We start from the raw sequence: 11,303 nt of genomic DNA, 5'->3' as shown, positions 1-11,303 counted from the left end.
CTTCAGAATCTTCCCAAGACAATTAAAAAGACCTTGAAAAGGCTACAAGCCAAGACTAAAGTGGAGGGAGAGTCGGCAAGCAGCTTTTTGTTTGCAAACGATTGTGTACTCAATGCAGCCTCTGAGGCTAGGATGCAACAGAGCATGAATTGCTTCTCTGCTGCTTGTATTAATTTAGGTCTGACAATCGATTGCAAGAAAACAGAGGCTCTCCATCAGCCAGCACCATACCATCCATATATGGACCGTTGGTTACAGCAAATGTGGTTACATTTGGTTACAGTAAATGGAGAAATTTTGAATGCTGGGGATAAGTTCACTTATCTTGGCAGTATACTTTCCAGGGGTGAACACATTGATGATGAGGTTGACACATGCATTGCCAGAGCTAGCTCACTGTTTGGGAGGCTCTGAAAGAGAGAAGAGGTACTAGACTGCCTACCAAACTGAAGGTCTACAGAGCTGTTGTGCTGACCTCATTGTTGTAAGCCTATGAAACCTGGACAGTCTACTGCACCATGCCAGAAAATTGATATACATGTATAGTCACATATGTGGATATATATAGAAATATATATACATATGTGTATGTGGGATAAATGTAAAGTTAGTTTAAACTATTTAAACACTTATTGTATTTAAATAAAATGTTTGTGAGGGAAGGCACTAGCAATTGAAAGGATCAGGAAAGGTTTGATGCAGAGAAGGAAAGTTGAGCTGTTAGAGAGCTACTCTGGGGCAGAGGTAAGGACAGTGCATTCCAGACACGTGTGCATTCTGTCCTTCCAACAGGATAAATCACAGCCCATTCAGGTCTTAACCTGCAGGACTCTTGTCCATGTGTTCCCATAATTCCTCTACAGGAGGCCCACTCAATGTTCTGGGGGCCTTGCTCTGTGTTTCCTGACAGTCTAAGAGTACTAACATAACACATAGCTGTGTGACCCTGGGTAAGTCATTTAACCTCTGCCTCAGTTTCTTCAACTGTAAAATGAAGGGTAATAATAGCATCATCCTTCCAGGATTGTTGTGAGAATCAAATGTGATAATTTTTGTTAAGTGCTCAGCACAGTGCCTGGCACATAGTTTTTGTTTTTTATTGTTGTTGTTGAGTTATGTCTGACTCTCCATGGTGCCATTTTGGAGGTTTCCTTGGCAAAGATGCTGGAATGGTTTGCCATTTCCTTCTCCAGATGAGGAAACTGAGGCAAAGAGGGTTAAGTGACTTGCCCAGGGTCACACAGCTAGTAAGTGTGTGAGGCCAGATTTGAACTCAGATCTTTTCGACTCCAGGGCTGGTGCTCTATCCACTGTGCCACCTAGCTGCCCCTCTGACACATAGTAGGGGTTCAATAATAAATGCTTCTTTCCTTCATTCTTTCTATCCAAAGCAGGTCAGTTTTAGTTTCCTGGAGCCCTAAGATGTTAAGTGACTTGCCCAGGGTGACATAGCTCCTCTGTGTCACAGGCAAAACGACTCCATGTGTTCCTGCCCCCAAGGCCCACTCTCCATTCGTTACGCCACGCTGCCCCTCTGTACCATGTACTGTATAAATATGATTTCTTATTACTGCCCCAAATCCTGCTCCCCTTACAACAAGATGCAGGAATCCTCTGGTTTGCCTCTTCCTTTGGAGGAGTGCCACCTAAAGGCCAGGTCATGGAAAGGCATCTTCCTTCTTTTTCAGGATAGATGCCGGGGAGAGTGGAGGGAGCTGGTATCCTAAAGTCTGAAAAGATTAGCTTCCCAGTTTGGATCTCTGCCCTTAAAGTTACTAACCCAGACACATTCTTTGACCTCTACCCCCAAAGGTATCAAAGAAAAAGGAAAAGGACTGTCATATACTAAATTATTTATAGCATAGCTCTTTTTGGCAAGGAAAAGAACTGGATTGTATCAAATGAGGAATGGCCAAACCAGCTATGGTTACGGTGGGCAAATGTGAATGGATGGTATATTCTTGTGGTATATAGGAAATGATGAAGGGGATGGTTTCAGAGAAGCCTGGGAAGACTTGTATGAACTGAGGCAGAGTGAAGTGAGCACCAGGAGCACCATTTATACAATGACAACAACACTGTGAAAACAAGCAACTTTGAATGGCTGAAGAACTCTGATCAACACAGTGAAGAACTACAATTCCAGAAGGCTGGTGATGAAGCATGACAGAGAAGTGACGGACCCAGGATGCAGAGTGGGGCGTTAATTTTATGAACACGGGGATTTGGTTTCCATGACTATGTGTGTGTACATACATATATATACACACGTACATATATGTGTGTATAGCTGTATGTATATAGAGAGAGAGATATATAGATATAGATATAGACACACACGCACATATATATATATACATATTTGCTACAAGGGTTTTCATTTTCCTTTGTTCTCATGGGGGGGGAAAGAAAATAGATTTTTGTTCTTGGAAAAAAAGTAAAATCTAACTTTCAAAAAATAAGTTTGGCTTTCTCCCAAGTCTCCCGTTTCACTCCATTTGTACCTTCCTCAGCTCAGTAGGTCACATGCTCCATCTGAACTTGATGGAAAGGACATTGGGGTGGTTGACATCATGGGGGGAGGGAGCTGAGACTTTTGACGAGTATGTCAAGTTTTCACTTAATCATTACCCCTGCTGACATCAACGGAAATGAAATCGCAAGGAGCTTCTAGAGGATGGTGAAGTGGTGTTCTTGATTGCAGGCCAAACCCCAATACTAACAGTCTGACATCCCAGATCAGGTGTTCTTAACGATGGACATGGATCCCATATTCATGGATAGAGTTCAGGCGTCTGTGAATTTGTTTGTTTTTTAAAAAAGACATCTTTATTTTCATTAACTTTTTTAGCATTTCCTCCAATTATTTAAAAACTGAGAAGGGGGTCCGTAGTCTTCACCAGACTTCCAGAAGTGTCCGTGACACAAAAACCTCTGCCCTAGATCTAAGGGCTAGGAGGGCTCTTAGAGATCCACCAGCCCAACTCACCCATTTTACAGATGAGGAAATTGAGAGTCCCAGAGTGGCCTACATGGCAGCAGAAATGAGATTACCCATAGAGATGAGTAAGGTGCAGTGAATGTGCACAAACTCACAGGCCTGTCCGGAGGCTTGGGTAGATAATATTTGTTGTTGACTCCCCCATGGAAATAAAAATGGCTCATTCTGTTTCCCAACAACGTCAGGCAGAAGTAGAGGGTTTGCATTCCAAAGCAGCTACCCTTAGCAAAGCACAAGGAGGCCTTGAGAGCAAATGGACATCTCTCGAAATAGAAAACTAGTTGTTTGCTTATTTGGGTAACGCTATAAAAAAGACTTTATGGGCTGGGCTGAAGTCTGAGCTTTGGCCTGACCTAAGGGCTGAGTTGGAAAAGCTACCGGAAAGAAGGTAAGTCCTTCAACCCTTGAGCCAAGCTCAGGAGTACACAATAGCTTAAGTCTCTGCATATCCCCTTGGCCTTCAAGTTGGAAGCAGACTCTGAAAGAGTGTGCCCACTGACCATGTTGGCTTAAGGAGCAATTACCAACCTGATTCCGTAATTCATCTTCTTATGACAGTAGCTCTCAGATGGTTTTGCAAAGCCCTTTTTTTCTTAACAACCTTGTGAGTTAGCTAACGAGTATTGTTTAAAAAAAAAAAACGGGAATACCGAGGTTATACAGCTAGTAGGTATCACAGACATTCCAACTTGATCCAATAAGTATTTATTGATAGACTAGCAGTTTCATGTGCTATGATCTTTTTTTTTTATTATACTAAGTTATAGAAATGCTTGCTTTATTTTATAAATTAAAAATAATTTTTTTTTAAAAGAGGCTACAATGTGCCGGGTACTACCTACATTGGGTACCGAGAATATTTTTTTAAATGAAAAAGACAAAAACAAAAATTAGTTCCTCCCTTCAAAGATCTTTTGTTCTACCTGAGGCAGCATTCAAACTCAGGTCTTCCTGATGCCAAATCCAGCCCTCTATCCACTATTCCTCTCCCCAGACATATCCCATGTCATATACTTGCTCAAAAAGCTTCATTGTTTCCCTAGGATAAAATAAAGACTTCTCTTATATTCAAAGCCCTTCGCAGTCTGACTCCAACCTGTGTTTGCCGGCTGATCTCCTATTGTCTTGCTTGTGACCTTTCTATATTAGCCAAGCCAGCCTGTCTGCAGATCCCCATACCCAGGATTCTATCTCCTACCTTTTTGCACAGGCAAAATTCCATGCCTGGAATGTGCTCTCTTCTCTCTCCTGCTTCTTGGAATCCTTAGCTTCCTTCAAGATATCACTTAAGTGCCTCTTCTTATTGGCTTTTCCTGATTACCCCCCCCAAGTTGTCAATGCACCCCCCAACACAAAAAAAGTATATTTATTCTATAGAATTCAAGGTCCTTGACAATTTGAACCTAGCAAGTAGGTGCTTCATAATTGATGTGGGGGCAGGAGGGAACAGCTCTCACTACAAATTGCGTTTGGCTTTGTACAGGCACACCTTGTTTTATTGCATCTCATTTTTATTGCACTTCATAGATACTGCATTTTTAGCCAATTGTAGATCTGTGGCAAGTCTATTGGCACCATTTTTCCATCAGCATGTGCTCACGTTGCGTCTCTGTGTCACATTTCGGTCATTCTCACGATATTTCAAGCTTTTTCACTATTATTATTATATCGATTATGGTTATCTGTGATCAGTGATCTTTGATGTTACCACTGTAATTATTTTGAGCGACCATGTTCATATAAGATGATAAACTTAATTGATAAATGTTGTGTGTGTTCTGACTGCTCCACCAATCTACTTTTCCTGTCTCTCTCCTTCTCCTCCCACCTCCCTATTTCCCGAGGCACAACAATATTGAAACTCGGCCAGTTAATAACCCTGCAGTGGCTTCTATGAGTTCAAGTGAAAGGAAGAATCAATCGATTTGGCAAGCTTCATTGTTGTCTTATTTTGAGAAATTGCCACGGTCACCTCAGCCTTCGGCAGCCATCACCCTGATCAGTCACACTGTCCCCAATTCCTGAGTTCAGGGTTAAAATGTAATAGGGAAATATTTAACAAAATAAATAAAAATACAATGGGACATAGATAATGTTTCTAAGTCAACATGCAGTGTAGGGTTCCTTTGGTACAGTTTGGTGGCCCCACCTGTTTCTGGTGAAAGGACACTGGACTAGAGTCAGAAGACCATGCTTCCAGTTTCTAGAATGTTTCTAGTTCCAGCCTTGACATTAGCTAATGGTACGACTTTGGGTAAGTCATATTCCCCTTTGGGACCTCCATTTCCTCCTCTTTAAAATGAAGGGGTTGGATTAGATGATCTTTATAGAGTCCCTTCCAGAAAGCTGGAATTAAAGTCAGCAAGGCCTGAGTTCAAATCCTGCCTCAGCCACTTCCTAGCTATGTGACCCTGGTCAAGTCTTTTAACTTCTCTCAACGTTTTCCTCATTTATAAAATGAGGAAGTTGGACTCAATAACCTCTCAGACGTCTTCTAGTTCTAGACCTGTGATGCTATGGTCCTGCCATCCTGTAGATCTGTGGGTCAGAGGCAGAATGTCATGTTCCCAAAGGCCATCCAAAGAACATCAGACTAGCTTTAAGGATGTTTCTCATTCCTTTCATTTTGTGCAAGGAGCATAGGGACATACTGGCAGTACCAGAAATAACCTGAGGAATTCTTTGCAGAGTTTCCCAGATTTCATTTAAAAGTGTTATTAAAAGACATGGAAAACACTGTTTTAGAAAATTATGAACTTGACAAGCATAAGTAAACACAAGCAGTCCAATAAACAAAGCCAAGAAAGAAGGTTATGCATGAACCGGTGAATTTCTACGTGGATTGTTTTTTTAATGTGTACGTTAAATTTAACAAGGCAGTAACAGAATTGTCTCATTGGTATCCCTTTGGCTTTCTTCTGTGTATTTAAAAAAAGTCTTTGTCACTTTTCTTTCTTTTTTTTGTACTTCTTTCATTTAATGAAAAGCATTTCTTGGCAATGTTAGGATATAATAGAAAAGGCATCAGAAGGGGCAGCTCGGTGGCGCAGTGGATAGAGCACTGGCCCTGAAGTCAGGAGGACCTGAGTTCAAATTCAGCCTCAGACCAGACACTTGACACTCGCTAGCTGTGTGACCCTGGGCAAGTCACTTAACCCCAATTGCCTTAAAAAAAAGAGAGAAAAAAAAAAAGAAAAGGCATCAGAAGTGGATGATATAGGGGACTTGGGGAGGGTGGGCAGGGTGCTTAGTCATAGCTCTCCTGTCTTACTGTGTGGTCTTATATAAAATAATCTCTCCCTGCCTCATTTCCTGCAGCTACCAAATAATGTTGCTAATCCCATCCTTCCCCCATAGAGGTGGGAGGATGTAACAAACGGGGCAAGGTATGTGGAAAGTTATGTGAAATGCATAGTTTCACAAACATAAGGCATCCTTTCATTTGTAGCTTTACTCGCTTGTCATATTCCCACCAGACTCATCTTCCTCGTGATAGATCTGATCATGACCTTCCTCTGTTTAGAAATGGTTTGAGTCCAAACTCCTACACCTGGCATTCGAAGCCAGGCCTTACCCTGCCAACAAAGCCTTATCTTGTTATGGCATTCCCCACTCCTTATGCATGCGCCGAAGCGAACCACTCTTGCTCCCCAGAACATATTCTTTGCTCATGAAGTGCCTATGCCTGGAATGCCCTCCCATTGTTCTGTAAAATTCAGTGCCACTTTCTTCATGAAGTCTTTCCTAACTATCCCTTCATTAAACTTCCTCTGGTAACAAAGGAAAACAAGCAAAAGACAGTGACTAAATCTGATAGTACAAGGAACATCCCACACCAGCCCATCTCTCCACTGAGAGGAGGGAGGTGAGATCCATTATTTGTTGTCTGAGACCAATTGTAATAGCAAACATTTACCATTTGCAAAATGCTTCATGGAAAGACAGTGAACAGCACTGCTAGAAGCTGAAATCTTATAATTGAGTGGTTTCCGGTTTGTGAAAAGAAAGAATGGATGTGGGTTTTATAAGTTTGGAGATGCTACTTCTGGTAGAGTGGTCACATCATATGACGAAACTGCCTTGAAGCACATGCACAGAAATTCTGTGAAGGGTTCTGGTCTGCTAACCACACAAATAAGAGAAGCTTTGATCAGCTGCATGGAAGAACTGGGTGCTCCTTGTTGGTCCTTCATTTCTGAAGAGGACCCACGAACACCACGGGGTGATGTCTTCACTCAGAGGTTAATTGGATTTAAGTGAGACAGTGCACAAAGTTGTCTCTTCCAGAGTCATCAAAGTCTAGTGGCAGGACAAAAGTCAGGATGACTGGCAGTGGCTCAGGATGCGGAGGACCTTGGCATCTTCATTGTCCAACCAAGCTCTAAGCATTCCACAGAGTCTACTTCAGCCGCCTTCATGGCCGTTGGAACAAATTATTCTCATCTACCCATTCCCCTGGGGGATGTCTTCACATGCTTGGGGTATACATCCCTCTAACTCACTGATGGGTTCAAGGCCCACTGGTTTAGCCTTTCTGCCAAGACAATTTTACTGGGGTGTGACTGCTGTGCATGCTACAACTTATTTGAGCCAAAGGTTAAAGTTGAGTGCCAGGTGGACACCTAAAGTGTATGAGTAGTCCTGAAAATGGCTCAGCAAGCCCTCATATCAGAGGACTAGTCCTTCATGAACACTCCCTGTACCCCAAGTGTATTAAAGAAGGCACTAGAGATCAGAGCCTCTGACATTTTCTCTTAGACTTCTCTCTCTTGGTTTGACTTCATAGTCAGCATCCATTGAGAGACAGTGCTCTTAGGGTAGAGACCTTGGGCCCTTCCTGCTGAGGTGAAAGTGTGGCTCTGTGAAATGGGCCTTGATCTCTGTGTTTATTCTTTCCTGTTTTAGGAGAAGAGATTAGACTCTGACCTTGTGAGTTTTGAAAGGTCAGTAGACATTCTGACCTCTGGGCATCCTGACATCCCAGTATCTGGGTTTTTTAGCCAGCCCTGCATCAGTGCCCAAGGAGCAAGGACTGACCCAGATCAGAGGCATCTGAGACAAGAACTCATCTTGTATCGATACTACATTTGGACATGAACTTGATGGTACCAAAGTTATGCAGGAACTGAGTTAAGTTTGAGCCCACTCTCCCCAGTGACCAAAGTAGTATAGGGAAGAGTATTCTTCCTCCAAGGTGCTGGAAATATTTGCAAGGAGGGAAATATTTGCACTTTTGGTCTTCCTACATTTTCAAAGTAATTATCTTTAGAAAAGCTAATTAACATTAAGTGGTTAAATTGGACTAGAGAGCTAGTCACTCATTGGTGGCTAATGGCGGGGGTGGAGGGGAGGTGAAGGAAGAAGGAACACAACCAGAAATAGAGAAGAGACCCACATATTAATTTGAATTCTTCATATTTGCCATTGGCCAACCAGCAATTGTTTCTCCCATCCCACAATCCCTAGGCCCCCAGTTTATTTCCAAGGTTGGCTTTTGTTGGTTTGTTTGCTATTACCCATAGTGCTTTGGGGAATATTTTCATATAGATAAATTCTATGGTCGCAGATTTACAGCTGGAAATGGACTTGGAGGCAGCAAGAGATAGAATCAGGATTTGGCTCCATGAGCTCCAGTGGAAAGAATTCTGGATCTGGAGCCAGAGAGCCTGGATTTGAATCCTGGCCCTGTCACTGATGATTTTGGACAAGTGACTTTATTTCTTGGGGGCTCAGTTTCCTCAGATATGGACGACATGGCCTCCAAGCTTCCTTTCGGTTCTTCAGTCCTCCAAATAAAGGAATTTTTCCCCACTGAATCTTGTTCGACTTTCCTTGTTGTAAACAAGGAGGGTGAGAATAAGGAAGACAATAACACCAGGGATGGAATCCCTGGGGCAAAGGGTGTGAACAATTTTGTAACTCCCCTTCCATGGTTCCAACTTGTTTTTCCAAATGGTTGGAGTAATCTGCAGTTACATCAGCAGTGAATTACTCCACCCATCAGGGTTTTAACTGGTTTTGGTTTTTAGAGGAAATATATCCCAATTATTTTCTGTAACTTCAGGCTGAAGTTCATTCCCAGCGAGATGTAATTTTTGATCCTAGCAAAGAATCCAAATTTTGCTCTAAACGCAGTGTCTTGACATTGCCTTCCCACCTACTTCTCTGTCCCTGGGGCATCTTTGTGTAGCTCATGGTTTGTTTGCCGTTTTTTTGGCTTCTGTAACCAGGAAGTCTATGATTTTACAAGCCCTAAAACAAACGGTACGAATGATTGTGGCATTTAAAAATGTATAATAAAAGAGTCAAGGTCTCAAAGAGGAGTGGCAGTTTGGGAATATCAAGAGGAAGGGAAAGACTGACAGCGGAGACTCCTGGCCCTGGACTTCAGAGGTACCAAAGCTAGACCGGAGGAAAAACAGAAAAACATGCTAGTTGCTGACTTCAGCTGATGGCGTCCAGGGGATGGAGGGGGAAAGTCACCTTAGAGTTGGCGCAGCATATTCACACCCATGAGATCGTTTGGACCTCATTAGAATCCCAAGAAAACATCAAGGCACGGATTATTGTGATTCCTGTTTTACAGATGAGAAAAGCAAGAAATAAAATGATGCCTACCCAAGATCACACAGTGAATTAGTGGCAGACCTGGGACTAACTCAGGTCTATCAAGTGCTGGAGTCTCACAAGACAGCGTAGTGGAGGAATCACAGGGGATCTGGGTTCCAATTCCAGCTTTACTTATAAGAATGAATTAATGAAAAAGCATCAGTGGACTGGAAAAACATTAAAAAAAGTGAAGATAGGAGACAGCACATATAGGGGAGAGGTGGACAGGATTGAGTATTTTGGTTTGAAAGGTTAAAGAGATGGAGCCTGGAGCCACCAGGTAGAGACTGCAACCCCATTCTGTGACAACTGCATTCTTGTTTTGATTAGGATTCCAGAATTGGAAAGGGGGGAGGGGGAAGAGAGAGAGGAGGATGGCCGTGAAGGACACAATGAAGGATGGATGGAGCAGCTGAGCTGCTGTAGTGGGCCACACATGAAGCACCCACCAGCTGGGACAGTGGGGTCCCAGGGCAGATGAACAATTAAATCCTCCAGTGTATGGATTCTAGCCCGTGGGTCTGTTGAGGAGACTGAGGTGTGGAGAGGAGGAGGGGAGTAAAATGTGACCTCGGCTAAGTCCCTTAGCCCCCCTAGGCCTCAGTTTTCCCACCTGTAAAATGAGAGATTTGGACTAGATGATCTCTGAAGTCTCTTTTAGCTCCTGATTTAAAATTCTATGATCCCATGAACTGGCTACCATCCAAGGGCCCTTCCTGTTCTCAGTCTATGAGCCTATGAATTGAAAGTGGAGTATGTATAGCAAAAAAGGCTACTGGACCTGGAGTGAAGAAAGACCTGGGGTGAAAAGAGCAATGGGGAACCTGCTCCTCACACTTACCAGCTACGTGACCTTGGCCAAGTCACTTAACTTCTGTGGGCCTTGGTTTCCTTGTCTATAAAATGAAAATAATAACACCCATAGTACTTACTCCACAAGGTTGCTGTGGGACTCAAAAGTGATTACTTTTGTAAAGGGCTTTTCAAACCCTGTAGGGCTATATCATTAACCCAAGATGCCTCTGGTAGGTCATAAATAGGTAGGTCATGCTTGGTCTTGTCTTCTGTCCTGTGAGGGGACAGGAAAGAAATCGATGACATGTTAGCATAGAGACCACAGCATCCCAGAGTTGGAAAGGATCACCATGTCCAGCCTACCCTGAACAAAATCCTTTCTCTCATCTCCCTCACAAATTGTAATCTGGCCCAGGACCCAGTCTCTATGCATATCTGGAGATATGTGCCCAACATGCTCAGGGAATGACAGAAAGTCACTTAGAAAACAGGCTTAGACCATGTGGAGTCCATCCCCCAGCCCCTGAGGGCTTTTTGGGGTTAAAACTACAGAGAATGGTAGATGCCACAGGTACCCTCTTTAAGTATCCAGGACAGGTTGGTTAGAACACAAAGAAATTAATTTGGCTCAATGGGTGATTTTAAAGCAACCAAAAACACCATATAAATGTTAGTATTTGTAAGCACTCTATCTTGGTCTTGAATACAATCAGTATAAAAATGCCAAAAGTGATCAAATGAACGATTTTCTATGTAAGTTACCTTGGAAATGAATTCAACTAAATTGATGTCACCCAAGTGGTAATAAATTTTATTTCATGTTTTAAATACAAAAAAAAGAAAGAAGGAAGGGAAGGAAGGAAGGAAGGAAGGAAGGAAGGAAGGAAGGAAGGAAGGA

The sequence above is a fragment of the Vombatus ursinus genome, unplaced genomic scaffold (genome assembly GCF_900497805.2).
Source record: "Vombatus ursinus unplaced genomic scaffold, bare-nosed wombat genome assembly UNPS02014768.1, whole genome shotgun sequence".
Classification (NCBI taxonomy): domain Eukaryota; kingdom Metazoa; phylum Chordata; class Mammalia; order Diprotodontia; family Vombatidae; genus Vombatus; species Vombatus ursinus.
This window is presented reverse-complemented; position numbering follows the sequence as displayed.